The sequence below is a fragment of the Leptonychotes weddellii genome, chromosome 3 (genome assembly GCF_054177405.1).
Source record: "Leptonychotes weddellii isolate Sample4059 chromosome 3, ASM5417740v2, whole genome shotgun sequence".
In the NCBI taxonomy this organism is placed as follows: Eukaryota; Metazoa; Chordata; class Mammalia; order Carnivora; family Phocidae; genus Leptonychotes; species Leptonychotes weddellii.
Window position 1 is genome coordinate 68,971,525 of NC_138371.1, and position 15,211 is coordinate 68,986,735.

Below are 15,211 nucleotides of genomic sequence, written 5' to 3' on the forward strand. Positions count from 1 at the left end.
TGCAAACCATTAGTTTGTTCTCTATGGTTAAGAGTCTGTTTCTTGGTTTCTCTCTCTCTCTCTTTTCCCTTTGCTCATTTGTTTTGTTTCTTTTTTTTAAGATTTTATTTATTTATTTGACAGAGAGAGAAAGCACAAGCAGGGGGACAGGCAGGCAGAGGGAGAGGGAGAAGCAGGTTCCATGCTGAGGAAGGAGCCTGATGCAGGGCTCTATCCTAAGACCCTGGGATCCTGACCTGAGCTGAAGGCAGACGCTTAACCAACTGAGCCACCCAGGTGCCCCTGTTTTGTTTCTTTAATTCCACATATGAGTGAAATCATATGGTATTGTCTTTATCTGACTGACTTATTTTGCTTAGCATTATTCTAGCTCCAGCCATGTCTTTGCAAATGACAGGATTTCATTCATTTCTATGGCTGAATAATATTCCATTGTATATATACACCACATCTTCTTTATCCATCCATCAATCCATGGACACTTGAACTCTTTCCGTACCTTGGCTATTGTAAATAATGCTGCTAGAAACATTGCAGTACATGTATCTCTTTGAATTAATGTTTTTGTATTCTTGAGTAAATACCCAGTGGTACGATTGCTGGATCTATCTGGTAGTTCTATTTTTAACTTTTTGAGGAACCCCCATACTGTTCTCCAGAGTGGTTACACCAGTTTGCATTCCCACAAACAGTGCACAAGTGTTCCTTTTTCTCCACATCCTTGCCAATAGTTATTTCTTGTGTTTCTCATTTTATCCATTTTGACAAGTGTGAGGTGATAGCTAACTGTAGTTTTGATTTATATTTCCTTAATGATAAGTGATGTTGAGCATCTTTTCATGTGTCTGTTGGCCATCAAGGTGTCTTCTTTGGAGAAACGTCTATTCATGTCTTCTGCCCATTTTTTAATCAGATTGTTTTTTTGGATGTTGAATTGTATCACTTCTTTATATATTTTGGATACTAACCTTTTATTGGATATGTCATTTGACAATATCTTCTCCCATTCCATAGATTGCCTTTTAGTTTTGTTGATTATTTCCTTCACTGTGCAGACGCTTTTTATTTTGATGTAGTCCCCGTAGTTTATTTCTCCTTTCGTTTCCCTTGCCTCAGGAGACCTATCTAGAAAAAAAAGTTGCTATGGCTGATGTCAGAGCATTTTCTTCACGTGTTCTCTTCTATTTTTATGGCTTCAGGTCTCACATTTAGGTCTTTAATCCATTTTGAATTTATTTGTGTGTATGGTGTGAGAAAGTGGTTCGGTTTCATTCTTTTGTGTGTTGCTGTCCAGTTTTCCCAACACCTTTTGTTGAAGAGACTGTCCTTTTCCCATTGGATATTCTTTCCTGCTTTGTCAAAGATTAATTGACCATATAATTGTGGATTTATTTCTAGGTTTTCTATTCTGTTCTATTGATCTATGTTTCTGTTTTTGTGCCAGTATCATACCGTTTAGATTACTACAGCTTTGTATTATAACCTGAAGTCTGGAATTGTGATGCCTCTAGCTTTGATTTTCTTTTTCGAGATTGCTTTGGCTATTCAGGGTCTTCTGTGGTTCCATACAAATTGTAGGATTGTTTGTTCTAGCTCAGTGTAAAATGCTGTTGGTATTTTGATAGGGATTGCATTAAATGCTCTGGGTCACATAGACTTTTTTTTTTAATTTAATTTTATTATGTTATGTTAATCACCATACATTACATCATTAGTTTTTGATGTAGTGTTCCATAATTCATTGTTTCGCATAGACATTTTAATAATATTTGTTCTTCCAATCCATGAGCATAGAATGTCTTTCCATTTCTTTGTGTTGTCTTCAGTTTCTTTCAGCAGTGGTTTTTAGTTTTGAGTGTACAGGTCTTTCACCTCTTTGGTTAGGCTTATTCTTAGGTATCTTATTATTTTTGGTGCAGTTGTACATGGGATTGTTTTCTTAATTTTTCTTTCTGCTGCTTCATTATTGGTGTATACAAATGCCCCAGATTTCTGTACATTGATTTTGTATTCTTCAACTTCACTGAATTTGTTTAGCAATTCTAGCAGTTTTTTGGTGGAGTTTTTAGGGTTTTTCATATATAGTATCCTGTCCTCTGCAAATAGTGAAAGTTTTATTTCTTCCTTACCAATTTGGATGTCTTTTATTTCTTTTTGTTGTCTGTTGTGGCCAGTACTTCCAGTATTCTGCTGAATATACATGGTATGTTGAATATAACATGGATATCCCTGTCTCAGTTTGTCCTCATTAAGGATGATGTTAGCTGTGGGTTAACACAAATTTATTTCTCACAGTTCTGAAGGTTGGGAATTCCAAGATCATGGTACATGTGATCTATTGTTTGTTGAGGGTCTGCTTTCTGGTTCATAGATGGTGACTTCTCATCTCTCACATGGTAGAAGGAGTGAGGGATCTCTCTGAAGCCTCTTTTACATGGGTACTGCCCTTCTGACCTAATCATCTGCCAAATGCCTCACCTCCTAAACCCATCACCTTGGACTTAGAATTTCAACATATGGATTTTGTGCAAACACAAATACTGAATATTTAGAAACCAGGCAGTTCAATACATGTCTCTAGTTTTTTCTCTTACTTGCTGTTTCTCTTAGTCAATGTAATAAACTTCTCATCCACAGTTAACTCAAATGAATATGCACAATATTTATTTCAAATAATAATAAAATGATATTTTTAAATAAGGTAAAGCACATGAAAAGATTTAGTAAACTGAAGTACACTCTAAAAACACATGATTTATGAGGAAGTATAACATAGAGCTTAGTGGGAAGAATCTGGGTTCAAGTTCTGCCTTAAACATTTATTGGCTGTGTGACTTTGGTCAAGTTATTTCTCCTTTTGGTGTCTTAAGTCTCTCTTCTGGAAAATGAGAATAATAACAAAGTGCTTCCTCATACAGTGGTTATGAAGATTAAGAGACCTAATGAATGTATGGTGACAGGACAATGCCTGAGAGGTAGTAAGCACTCTACAAATGTTTCATTATTATTAATACTTTACTTCCTTGAAATTACTGGGCTTAGGGGTGCCTGGGTAGCTCCGATGGTTGAGCATCTGCCTTCGGCTCAGGTCATGATCCCGTCGTCCTGGGATCGAGCCCCGCATCGGGCTCCTGGCTCAGCGGGGAGCCTGCTTCTCCTCCCTCTGCCTCTCTCCCTGCTCATGCTCTCTCTCTCTGTATCTCTGTGTCTCAAAAGAATAAATAAAATCTTTAAAAAAAAAAAAAGAAATTACCGGGCTTAGTCTAAGGTTTCTTTTTCTTTTTCTTTTGAAGATTTTTTTTTATTATTTTCAAGTAATCTTTACACTCAGTTTGGGGCTTAAGCTCACAACCACAAGATCAAGAGTCACGTGCTCCACTGACTGAGACAGCCAGGCACCAGCAGTCCAAAATTTCTTGAGCTTCCTTTCTTTCCTAAGACCTACATTATATTTTTAAAATATTAGGTTGCTCTCCTGGACTATTCTAAATTACTATGAACCTATGAAAATTTTTATATAGATAGATTATGACACAAAGAGAAAAGCATTACCAAAATATAAGAAATTCAATATATGACAGTATATTTTTTTATTCTAGATAGCAGAGATATATGGAAAACAACATATCTTGGTTTATGGATTGACACTGAAGAGCTATGGGCTGATATAACTGGGACTGAGGTGTACCATTATTTGCTGAGACAGATCATGAATTCTGAAAAGGCTGAATAAAGAAGTTAATATGTACATTTTGGGTAAATGCTATTAATTCAGCTTTAAGTTTAAATAGATGAGTATGGTGTGTAAATTTTGAGGTATTCTAAAAACGTTTTATGCTATTACATTTTTTTTAAATGTTTTATTTGTTTATTCACTAGAGTCAAAGAGAGAGAGAGAGGCAGAGGGAGAAGCAGGCTCCCCGCTGAGCCGGGAGCCCGATGCGGGACTCGATCCCAGGACCCTGGGATCATGACCTGAGCCGAAGGCAGACGCTTAACCATCTGAGCCACCCAGACGCCCCTATGCTATTACATTTTTATTATTGTTGTTTAAAGGTTAACAATTATACAAATTTGTCAACAAGATAAGGCAAATAACATTAACAGTTTCTATAAGTTCTTCAAGTTAATAAAACTGAGAATATATTTTGATATAAAATTTCCTTTGTGTATGAATTCTAAATAATAATTATGGATATGCACAATAGATATGTTTGTTATTATATAGAGGTTATTAATAATTTTACTTTTAAAATTATTTATAAAAACTAATAAAATAAAAAAGTCATTTTTATTTTCCCTTATTTAGTAGAGAATAGAATTTTTGGTGGCCATACCCAAGGTTAAATTGTTTTACAATAACAATAAACTAATTTAAAATTAAATTTAAAACTTAAAAATTACTGCCTAAGATTTAAGATATGTATTGATTCCTGATCAGAAAAATATTCCTTAGTCTCCAAAAGAGTAGGAAGTAAAAGGTGCATGAAAGTAACTTAGTTTGTGTGCACACAATTCTGACATTCCGGATAATCTTGAAAACTTTATCATAGACAGAATTGTGATTTTATGAAAGGGAAGTCAAATGTTTACTCCAAAAATTGATTCCACTTGGTATTTTTTGATATTTTTCTTGCTCACCTAGTTAAACAAAGGGTAAAGTTCTTAGAAAAGTATAATCCTTCTAATAGCTTTAGAATTCATAACCTATGGGGTATATTAGAAACAAGAAACACGATTTTCTGAGAAGAATGAAAAGATGTGAGAGCTAAAGAGACAGATGCCATTAAATAGATCACTCTGGCATCATATTTAATGATGTGTATGAGGCAAGTTAGATGGAATCATAGGTTCTTATATGGTCATCTAGGTTCCATCTGCTATCCTGCAGTAATATTGATAATATCAACAATAAAACAGCAGTAACAACAGTAGCTGCCATTAACTGCATACATCTTATAGGTTAGATTTCTTTTGCTTTGAGAATTTTTTAAAATTTTATATTGGAAACAGACAATAAACAAGTACATAGATACATGGAAAAATAGCACAGATTGTGAAATTACTATGCATTCTGTAGAATAAGGTGGTCAAGAAAGTGAGGTTGTAACTTTTATTTTTTTTCCAACTTCATTGAGATATAATTGGCATATGACATTGTGCAAGTTTAAAGTGTTATGTTAGGCATTTTACACATGTTATCTTATTTAATAGCTTTAATAATTTTACAAACATGGTAATGAAGGATTTTGAGGAACAAAGAAGTTAAATAACTTTCTGATTGTCACAAAGAGAGTAAGTGACATAGTAGAGATCTGAAGCTAGAGAATATGATTTCAAGTCTCCATCTCAAATACAGCCTTTAGAAAAAGAGCAATTTATATTTTGGGTAAAACTGATTTTGAAATGAAATAACATGGTTTCCTGAATTATCCTAACTTAGATTGTTCACAAGTACAACCAAAGAGACAATCCCACGTTCCTTTAAGCCTTGTTGGATGGTTTAAAGACAGAGAATGCAAATTTGGAAGATAGTCTGTTGGCAATTATATGGAATCAAAATTTTACTGACCTGTGTTCATAATCTTACTATTGCCTTTTAAATGCTCTATAACTTTAGGAAATAAATTCCCCGACCATCTTAGGCTCTTAATTTTCTCAGAGGTAAAATGGAGCAACTCAAATCTTCCTTATACAACTATTATCACTATTAATGAGATAATAGCCACAGCAGATGGGCAGTAAATAGTAGCTTCTTGTTTTTTGTTTTTTGGGGGTTTTTTTTGGTAAGAACACTTACCATGAGATCTACACTTTTAACAAAATTGTATGTATATAACACCATATTGTTAACTATAGGCACAAGGTCATACAGCAGATGTCTAGAACTTAATCATCATGCGTAACTGAAACCTTATACCTGACAAATAGCAACTCCCTTTTGCCTCCCCTTCACAGCCCCTGGCCACCACCATTCCACTGACTGATTCTGTGTATTTAGTTATTTTATATAGCTAATAAAAGTGGTATCATGCAGTAATAGTCCTTCGTGACTAGCTTATTTCACTTAGCATAATTTCCTCAAGGTTCATTCATGTTCTCACAGGATTTTCTTTTTTAAGCCTTAATAATTCCATATAAACTGGATATTCACATTAAAAACAAATGAAATTGGACACTTATCTTACATTATTATACAAAAATCGACTCAAAAGATATTAAAGACCTGAAACAGAATAAGACTCGAAACTATAAAATTCCTAGAAGAAAACCAAAACATAGGGGAAATATTCCTGACCTTGGTTTTGGCAATGATTTCTTAGATATGACACTAAAAACACAGGTAACAAAAGCAAAAGTATACAAGTGGGACTGCATCAAGCTAAAAAGCTCCTGCAAGGCAAAGGAAGCACTTAACAAAGTGAAAAGGCAGCCTATGGGCTATGAGAAAAGATTTGCAAACCATGTATCTGATAAGGGGTTAATAACCAAAATGTGTAAGGACCTCCATTAACTCAGTAGCAAATAAAATACAAAAGCAAAACCACTAAAAACAAATAATCCAATCAATAAATGGGCAAAGGACTTGAGTAGACATTTTTCCAATACATATGGCGGACAGATGTATGAAAAGAGGCTCAACATCACTCATCATCAGGGAAATGTAAAGGAAAAGCTCAATAAGATACAACCTCACATCTGGTAAGAAGGTTATTATCATAAAAACAGAAGACAACAAATGTTAGTGAGGATGTGGAGAAATTAGAACTCTTGGTGGGAAAGTAAAATGGTGTAGTCATTATGGAAAAAAGTATGGAGGTTCTGCAAAAAATTGAAAATAGAGCTACAATATGATCCAGCAATGCCCTTCTGGGTATATATCCAAAAAAAGAAAAATGAAATTGGAATTGTGAAGAAATATTTGCAATTCCATGTTTATTGCAGAGTTATTTACAATAGCTAAGATAGAGAAACAAACCTAAATGTCCACCTCCGGAACAATGGGTGAAGAAAATGTGGTGTATATATAAGATGGAACGCTATTTAGCTTTTAAAAGGAAGGAAATCTATTGCTGTTTTTATGATTGTTAGCTTCCTGTTAAAATTATCATTTTTAAGTCAGTAAGAGAAAGGCAAATACCATAGGATTTTACTCATGTGGAATTTAAGACACACACAAAAAACAAGCAAAAGGAAAAAAATAAGCAAGAGAGAGAGAGACAAACCAAGAAACAGACTCTTAACTATAAAGAAAATAATGGTTACCAGAGGGGAGGTGGGTGAGGGGATGAGTGAAATAGGTGATGGGGATTAAGGAGCACACTTTTCATGATGAGCATTGGGTGATATATGGAAGTGTTGAATCACTATAATGTACACCTGAAACTAATATAACACTGTGTTAACATTAGTGTTAACTGACTGGAATTAAAATAAAAACTTCTTTTAAAAAGCAAAAAAAAATTATCATTTTTTTCACTGCTTTTAAAAATCCTATTTAGAATTAAAATGTTGTGAGGTATAATTTTAGCTTAAATATACTGATCTCAGGGAAAACTTTTTTTTTTTCAGGGCAGACTTTTAAAAATTATATTAGGCAAAAAGTTTCTTTGAATATTTATTTTTGGAAAGCCACTTTTTTTGTCTCACAGGAATATGTCAGTAATTAAATAATCCACTTGAGCCCAAATCATATGCATTGCCTAGTTAAATGTTTCTCACACTATTTCACTTGTACCTAAGTTACTTGAAAATTACGGAAAATTTATAAATTATTTCATATTATTTTGTGTTTAAAAATGAAGTATAACAATAAACTACTTTTATATCACTTATAAAAGGACACAGTAATGTAATGTACTAGACCACATGCAATGAGACTATGTCTTAACTATTAAGTGTGAAAGACTCAGTGATTCACATAATACATCTGGTTGACTAACATGATCAAGTGGTTGGTGAGAGCAAATATTTCTGCTAGGAAAATAATTGAACATTCTTGGTATAGAAAGAGATTTTAAAAGTGGTGGCATGCTGAACTCTCTGAATTCAATGATGTCCTCAGAACTTCCAGAAATTCCACTTGAGAAATACACTTAATAGTAGAACGTGTGGAAAAATCGATTTAAAAATGCATGAAAATTATGTTTTCGTTGAAGTGATTTTGATATCTCAAAAGTGATATCTCAAGCATATTTCTTAGTCTGTATTTTATATAAAGTTGATAAACTAGGCCTTAAAATGCTACAGCCATAAGGGAGAGAAGAGACTGAAACATATATTTGAGTTTGTAATTTGGCTTTAATGAAATCATCCAGCTGAGCGTAGAAGCAACATCTGCATCCTTGTTTTCTGCAGGAATCTGTGGCTAATTTTTGTGCAGAACAAAGAATAGAGTAATTAGAGTGTTTGATGAGTTTTTTAAAAGATATTTTCACTTCCCAAAAGAGAACATATAGTTCTCTGATCAGATGTTGGACAAACCTGAATTAATATCTGTGATTTTCACCACAACACTGAAACAACAGAAAAGGGATTGTTTTTCCACTTTATTAAAAATCAATGTAATTATCATTGCTTTCTAAAAATTTTATATAAATACTTTTTGGATAACACTTGCATCTGCTTATATTAATTCATATGGAGGATCTTGAACACTGATTTTGTTTCATTTACATATTGGAAAGTACAGATCTTCGTTAACCTATTACTAGTTATCACAGCTGCATTAGTCTAAAGCAGGGTTTCTCAACAGTTTTGGCAGTTTTGACATTCTGGATTAGATCATTTTTTTGTAGACGGAATATTCTGTGCCTTGTGTAATGCTTAGCGATAGTCTGAACTCTCCCATTAGATGCCACTAACAACCCACTAGATGGCAGTAGCAACTTCCCTCTCTACAGTTTTGACACCAAAAACCGTTCCTTGAGACAATGCTAAATGTCCCCTATGGTGTAAAGTCAAAACCAGTTGAAAACCACACCTAAATGAAGACTGAATAACCGTTTACATTTAAAATTCATCATTCATCCATTTGTTGAGCTTAGACTATGTAGCAAACGTGGCCCAATGCTATTTTGAAAATTAGAGACATATAAAAAAAAAAAAGAAAGAAAGAAAATTAGAGACATAATCACTGCTTTTGTTAAATGTCGGTGTCTGAAAAGCCTAATTTGATGAACCTATAAATCCTCGGGGTCAAAGATTTATCCTAACTTTTTAACCTTGCTTACCTCCTTTAGTGTGGTTATATTTTTCATTGGTAATATAGTGAGCTTTGTTTTTTTCACTGTGTGTATTCCAATTTGGGATCCCACCACATCCAAAACCATTAAGTAATTTTAAATACTTATTCGGGGGCATGTGAACATGAATACAATTCTAAGAGTAAAAGCTATACGGAGTACACTCATTGTAATGTCCCTTCCTTCCCGTTCCTATTACTCAGTTCTTCTTTCTTTTCACCCTTTTCCCATCCAGTCCCATCCAATCCCATTAAAGTAATCAATCTCTTTAGTTTCTGGGTTAACGATCTTAATTTTCTTTTGCACAAATGTGTGTGTGTGTATGTGTGTCTGAATGGTCTGAATGTGTTACCCCAAATTCATATGTTCATATGTTGAAATCTTAATACCCAATATGATAGTATTAGGAGGTAGTTTTGTTTTGCTTTTGTTTTTTGTTTTTTTTAAGATTTTATTTATTTAAGAGAGAAACAGAGCACAAGCAGGAGGGAGGGGTCAAGGGAGAGGGAGAAGCAGACTCCAAATGAGCCTGCCAGGCACCCCTAGGAGGTAGAGTTTTTGAGAGTAATTAGGTCATGAGGATGGAGCCCTCATGAATGGGATCGGGGCATTTCCTGAAAAGAGATACTAGGGAGCTCCAGCTCCATAGCCCCCTCCACTTATGTGAGGACACGATAAATCCACAACCTGGAAAGAGCACCCTCACCCAACCATGATCAGGCACCCTGATCTTGGACTTCTGGTCTCCAGAACTGTGAGAAATGTATGTTATTTATAAGCCATCCAGTCTGCTGTATTTTGTTATAGCAGCCCTAATAGATTAAGATATAAAACTATAGATGTATTTTCCCCTTAGATACCCTTTCTTATATGAAGGATAGCATGTATCTGTACTCTTTTGCATCTTGCTTTTTGCAGATCCTGGAAATGATTCCAAATCAGTTTATAGAGATGTCCTCAGTCTTTTTACAGCCAGATAGTATTTTGTGTGTGTGTGGATATACCAAGTGTTTCCAACCATTCTTCTAGGTCTGGGCACTGTGTTTCTAATATGTGTCAATTACAAATAATACTGCAATGAGTAACCTGGTGCATATCTATGGTTGCAGGTACATTTTCCAGTAGTTTCTTAGCAGTAGGGTTACTGGGTCAAAAGGTAAATACACTGTAATTTTGTTACATATTGCCGGATTCCTCTTGGAAGGATTGTACAAGTTTGCATTTCAATGAACAATATGGAAGCGTGTCTGTTTCCCTACAACTTTGCCAACAGAATGTGTACTCATACTTTTTAATTTTTGCCAGTCTGATAGATGAGAAACGTTATTTAAATATTGCTTTAATTTACATTTCTCTAATTGTGAGGGAATTTAAACATTCTTTCATATTTTAGTTCCATATATTAATATAATATTTGATATATGATAATATCATATGATTTATATGATGTATATTAATATATGATATACATAGAATTATGTGTTCATGTCTTTTTTTTGCTACTGGGTTTTGGACAACTGTTCAAAAAGATGCTTTAAAGTCTTCTATTATTATGTTTATATTTATGTCTCTTTGCACCTCTTATAGATTTTTGCTTAATAACACAGTCCTTATATATGAAGAGTCTGGCTCCTGGCCAAAATCCTATGTGTGATCTTTCAGGCCCATCCGTAGGCAATTCCAAGGGCTTTACCTGGCTGGCAAGTGGCTTAAACAACAAATATTTGTTTCTCACAGCTCTGGAGGCTGGAAGTACAAGACCAGTGTGCCAGCATGTCAGGTTCTGGTGAGGATTCTTTTCCAAGTTACAAACAGCCAACAGCTCCTTCTGACCTCACATGGCAGGAAAAGAGCTCTCTGGGGTCTCTTTCATAAGGCCACTAATCCCACTCATGAGCACTTCATGCTCATGACCTAATTTCTTCCAAAAGACTCCACCTTCCAAGATCATCTCAGTGGAGGGTTAGGATTTGAGCATATTGAATTTGTGAGACACAAACATTCAGTCCGTAACAGTGCCCTTTTTTTTCTTTTATCACCCAGTTGCCAAAGGCTGCTTCTTTTTTTTCTCTCTTTTTTTTTTTCTTTTCCTTTCCTTTCCTTTCTTTTCCTTTTCCTTTTCTCTTCTTTTCTCCTCTTCCTCTTGCTTTTGTTTTGTTTTGTTTTTTGGGTTTTTGGTGTTTCTTTTTTTTCACTTTTTACTTTCCCAGAGTTGTGCATCTGGTTCCAGGATTGCCCATTTAAACCCTGCCTGCCTCTTTAAATCACATGCATACTGGAATACCTTCCCTGCAGCCCATGCTATTTTCTGGCCACAACTGTGGTGTTGTTGTTATTGTTGCCTTTTAGTAATTTTAGACTTAGGATAGATGTAGTCTTCTTGGTAGTAGTCTCAGACAAACACACACAGTCGTTAATTTCCCTCTTTGTCTTGCCCTCAGGTTTTCTTGTTTTGCCTTTGCTTTCCACAGATTCTCAGGGTGGGTTGGGACTGGGAAGGGCACACAAGTTTGTATGCAGCTTTAGTGTTTCTATCTTTTTATTTATCACCACTTTACTGAATTCCCATATGAGTTCTAGCAATTTTTGGGTGGAGTCTTTTGGGTTTTCAACATAGAATATCATGTCATCTGCAAAGAGTGAGAGTTTGACTGCTTTGCTGATTAGGATGCCTTTTATTTATTTTTGTTGTCTGACTGCTGGGGCTAGGACTTCTAGTACTATGTTGAATAGCAGTGGTGAGAGTGGACATCCCTGCCCTGTTCCTGACTTTAGGTGAAAAGCTCTCAGTTTTTCCCCATTGAGAATGATATTTGCTGTAGGTTTTTCATAGATGGCTTTTATGATATTGAGGTATATACCCTCTGTCCCTACACTCTGAAGAGTTTTAATCAAGAAATGATGATGTACTTTGTCAAATGCTTTTTCTGCATCTATTGAGAGGATCATATGGTTCTTGCCCTTTCTTTTATTTATGTAGTGTATCACATTGATTGATTTGTGGATGTTGAACCAACCTTTCAGTACAAGAATAAATCCCACTTGGTCATGGTGAATAATCCCTTTAATGTACTATTGGATCCTATTGGCTAGTGTTTTGGTGAGAATTTTTGCATCCATGTTCATCAGGGGTATTGGTCTGTAATTCTCCTTTTTGGTGGGGTCTTTTTCTGGCTTTGGGATCAAAGTAATCCTGGCCTCATAGAAAGAGTTTGGAAGTTTTCCTTCCATCTCAATTTTTTTGAAAAAGCTCCAGAAGAATATATACTAATTCTTCTTTAAACATTTGGTAGCATCCCTTGGGAAGCCATCTGGCCCTAGGCTCTTGTTTGTTGGGAGGTTTTTGATTACTGCTTCAATTTCCTTGCTGGTTATGGGTCTGTTCAGGTTTTCTATTTCTTCCTGGTTCAGTTTTGGTAGTTTATACATCTCTAGGAATGCATCCATTTCTTCCAGATTGCCTAGTTATTTGGCATATAGTTGCTCATAATGTGATAAGTTGTTATAATTGTTTGTATTTCTTTGGTGTTGGTTGTGATGTCTCCTCTTTCATTCATGATTTTATTTATTTGGGTCTTTTCTCTTTTCTTTTTGATAAGTCTGGCCAAGGGTTTATCAATCTTATTCTTTCAGTTTTTTTAAAGATTTTTTTTTTTTAATTTATTTGTCAGGGGTGGGAGGAGAGAAAGAGAGAACAAGCAGGGGAAGTGGCAGGCAGAGAGAGAAGCAGGCTCCCCACTGAGCAAGGACCCCAAAGCGGGACTCAACCCTGGACCCTGGGATCATGACCTGAGCCAAAGGCAGACACTTAATCAGCTGAGCCACCCTGGCATCCCTTATTAATTCTTTCAAAGAACCAGCCCTTAGTTTTGTTGATCTGTTCTACTGTTCTTTTGGTTTCTATTTCATTGATTTGTGCTCTGATCTTTATTAATTCTCTTCTCCTGCTGGGTTTAGGCTTTATTTGTTGTACTTTGTCCAGCTCCTTTAGGTGTAAGGTTAGGTTGTGTATTTGAGACTTTTCTTGTTTCTTGGGAAAGGCTTGTATTTGCTATATACTTCCCTCTTAAGACTGCCTTTGCTGCATCCCAAAGGTTTTGAACAGTTGTGTTTACATTCTCATTTGTTTCCATATTTTTTTAATTAATTTTTAATTTTCTGGTTGACCCATTCATTCTTTAGTAGGATGCTCTTTAGCTTCCATGTATTTAAGTTCTTTCCAAATTTCCTCTTGTGACTGAGTTCAACTTGCAAAGCATTGTGGTCTGAAAATATTTAGGATATGATCCCAATCTTTTGGTACCAGTTGAGACCTGATTTGTGACCCAGTATGTGATCTGTTCTAGAGAATGTTCCATGGGCACCTGAGAAAAATGTGTATTCTGCTGCTGTAGGATGAAATGCTCTGACTATATCTGTGAAGGCCCTCTGATCCAGTGTGTCATTCAAAGCCATTGTTTCCTTGTTGATCTTCTGCTTAGATGATCTGTCCATTGCTGTGAGTGGGGTGTTAAAATCCCCAACCATTATTGTATTATTATCAAAGTGTTTCTTTTATTTTGTTATTAATAGGCTTATATAATTGGCTGCTCCCATGCTAGCAGCATAAATATTTACAATTATTAGATCTTCTTGTTGGATAGAACCTTTAATTATGATATAGTGTCCTTCCTCATCTTTTATTACAGTCTTTGGTTTAAAATCTAATTAGTCTGATATAAGGATTGCTCCCAAGCTTTTTTTTTTTTTTATGTCCATTTGGACGATAAATGGTTTTCCACCCCTTCACTTTCAATCTGGAAGTGTCTTTGGGTCTAAAATTAGTCTTTTGCAGACAGCATGTTGATGGGTCTTGCTTTTTTATCCAATCTGATACCCTGTGTCTTTTGATTAGGGCATTTAGCCCATTTACATTCAGAGTAACTATTGAAAAATATGAGTTTAGTGCCATTGTATTACCTGTAAAGTCACTGCTTCTGTATATTGTCTCTGTTCTTTTTCTGGTCTATGTTACTTTTGGGTTCTCTCTTCACTTAAAGGATCCCCTTTAATATTTCTTGTAGGGCTGGTTTAGTGATCACAAATTCTTTTAGTTTCTGTTTGTCCTGGAAGCTTTTTATCTCTTCTATTTTGAATGACATCCTTGCTGGATAAGGTATTCTTGGTTGCATATTTCTCTCATGTAGCACCCTGAATATGTCATGCCAATCCTTTCTGGCCTGCAGGTTTCTGTGGATAGATCTTCTGCCGGTTTACTGTTTCTATCCTTGTAGGTTATGGACCCCTTTCAGGATTTTCTCTTTGTCTCTGAGATTTGCAAGTTTCACTATTATATGTTGACTTGTTAACCTATTTATTGATTTTGCGGAGATGGGGGTGTCTCTGTGCCTCCTGGACTGAAATGCTTGCTTCCTTCCCCAGATTAGGGAAGTTCTCCACTATAATTTGCTCCAATATACTTTCTGCCACCCCTCCCCCTTCTTCTGAGATATAATTATTTTAAATTGTTTTGCTTCATAGTATCAATTATCTCTCAAATTCTCCCCTCATGATCCAGTAGTTGTTTGTCTCTCTCTTTATCAGCTTCTTTATTCTCCATCATTATGTCTTCTGTATCACTAATTCTCTCTTCTGCCTCATTTATCCTAGTAGTTAGAGCCTCCATTTTTTATTGCATCTCATTAATAGCCTTTTTGATTTTGACTTCATTAGATTTTAGTTCTTTTTTTTCTCCAGAAAGAGATTCTCTAGTGTATTCCATGCTTTTTCAAGCCCAGCTAGTATCTTTATAATTGTTATTCTGAACTCTAGTTCTAATATCTTACTTATATCCATACTGATTAGGTCTCTGGCAGTCAGTACTGCCTCTTGTTCTCTTTTTCAAGGTGAGTTTTTCTGTCTTGTTATTCTGTCCAGAGAAGGACAGATGAACAAGAGAACAAAATACTAAAATGGCAACAACAACC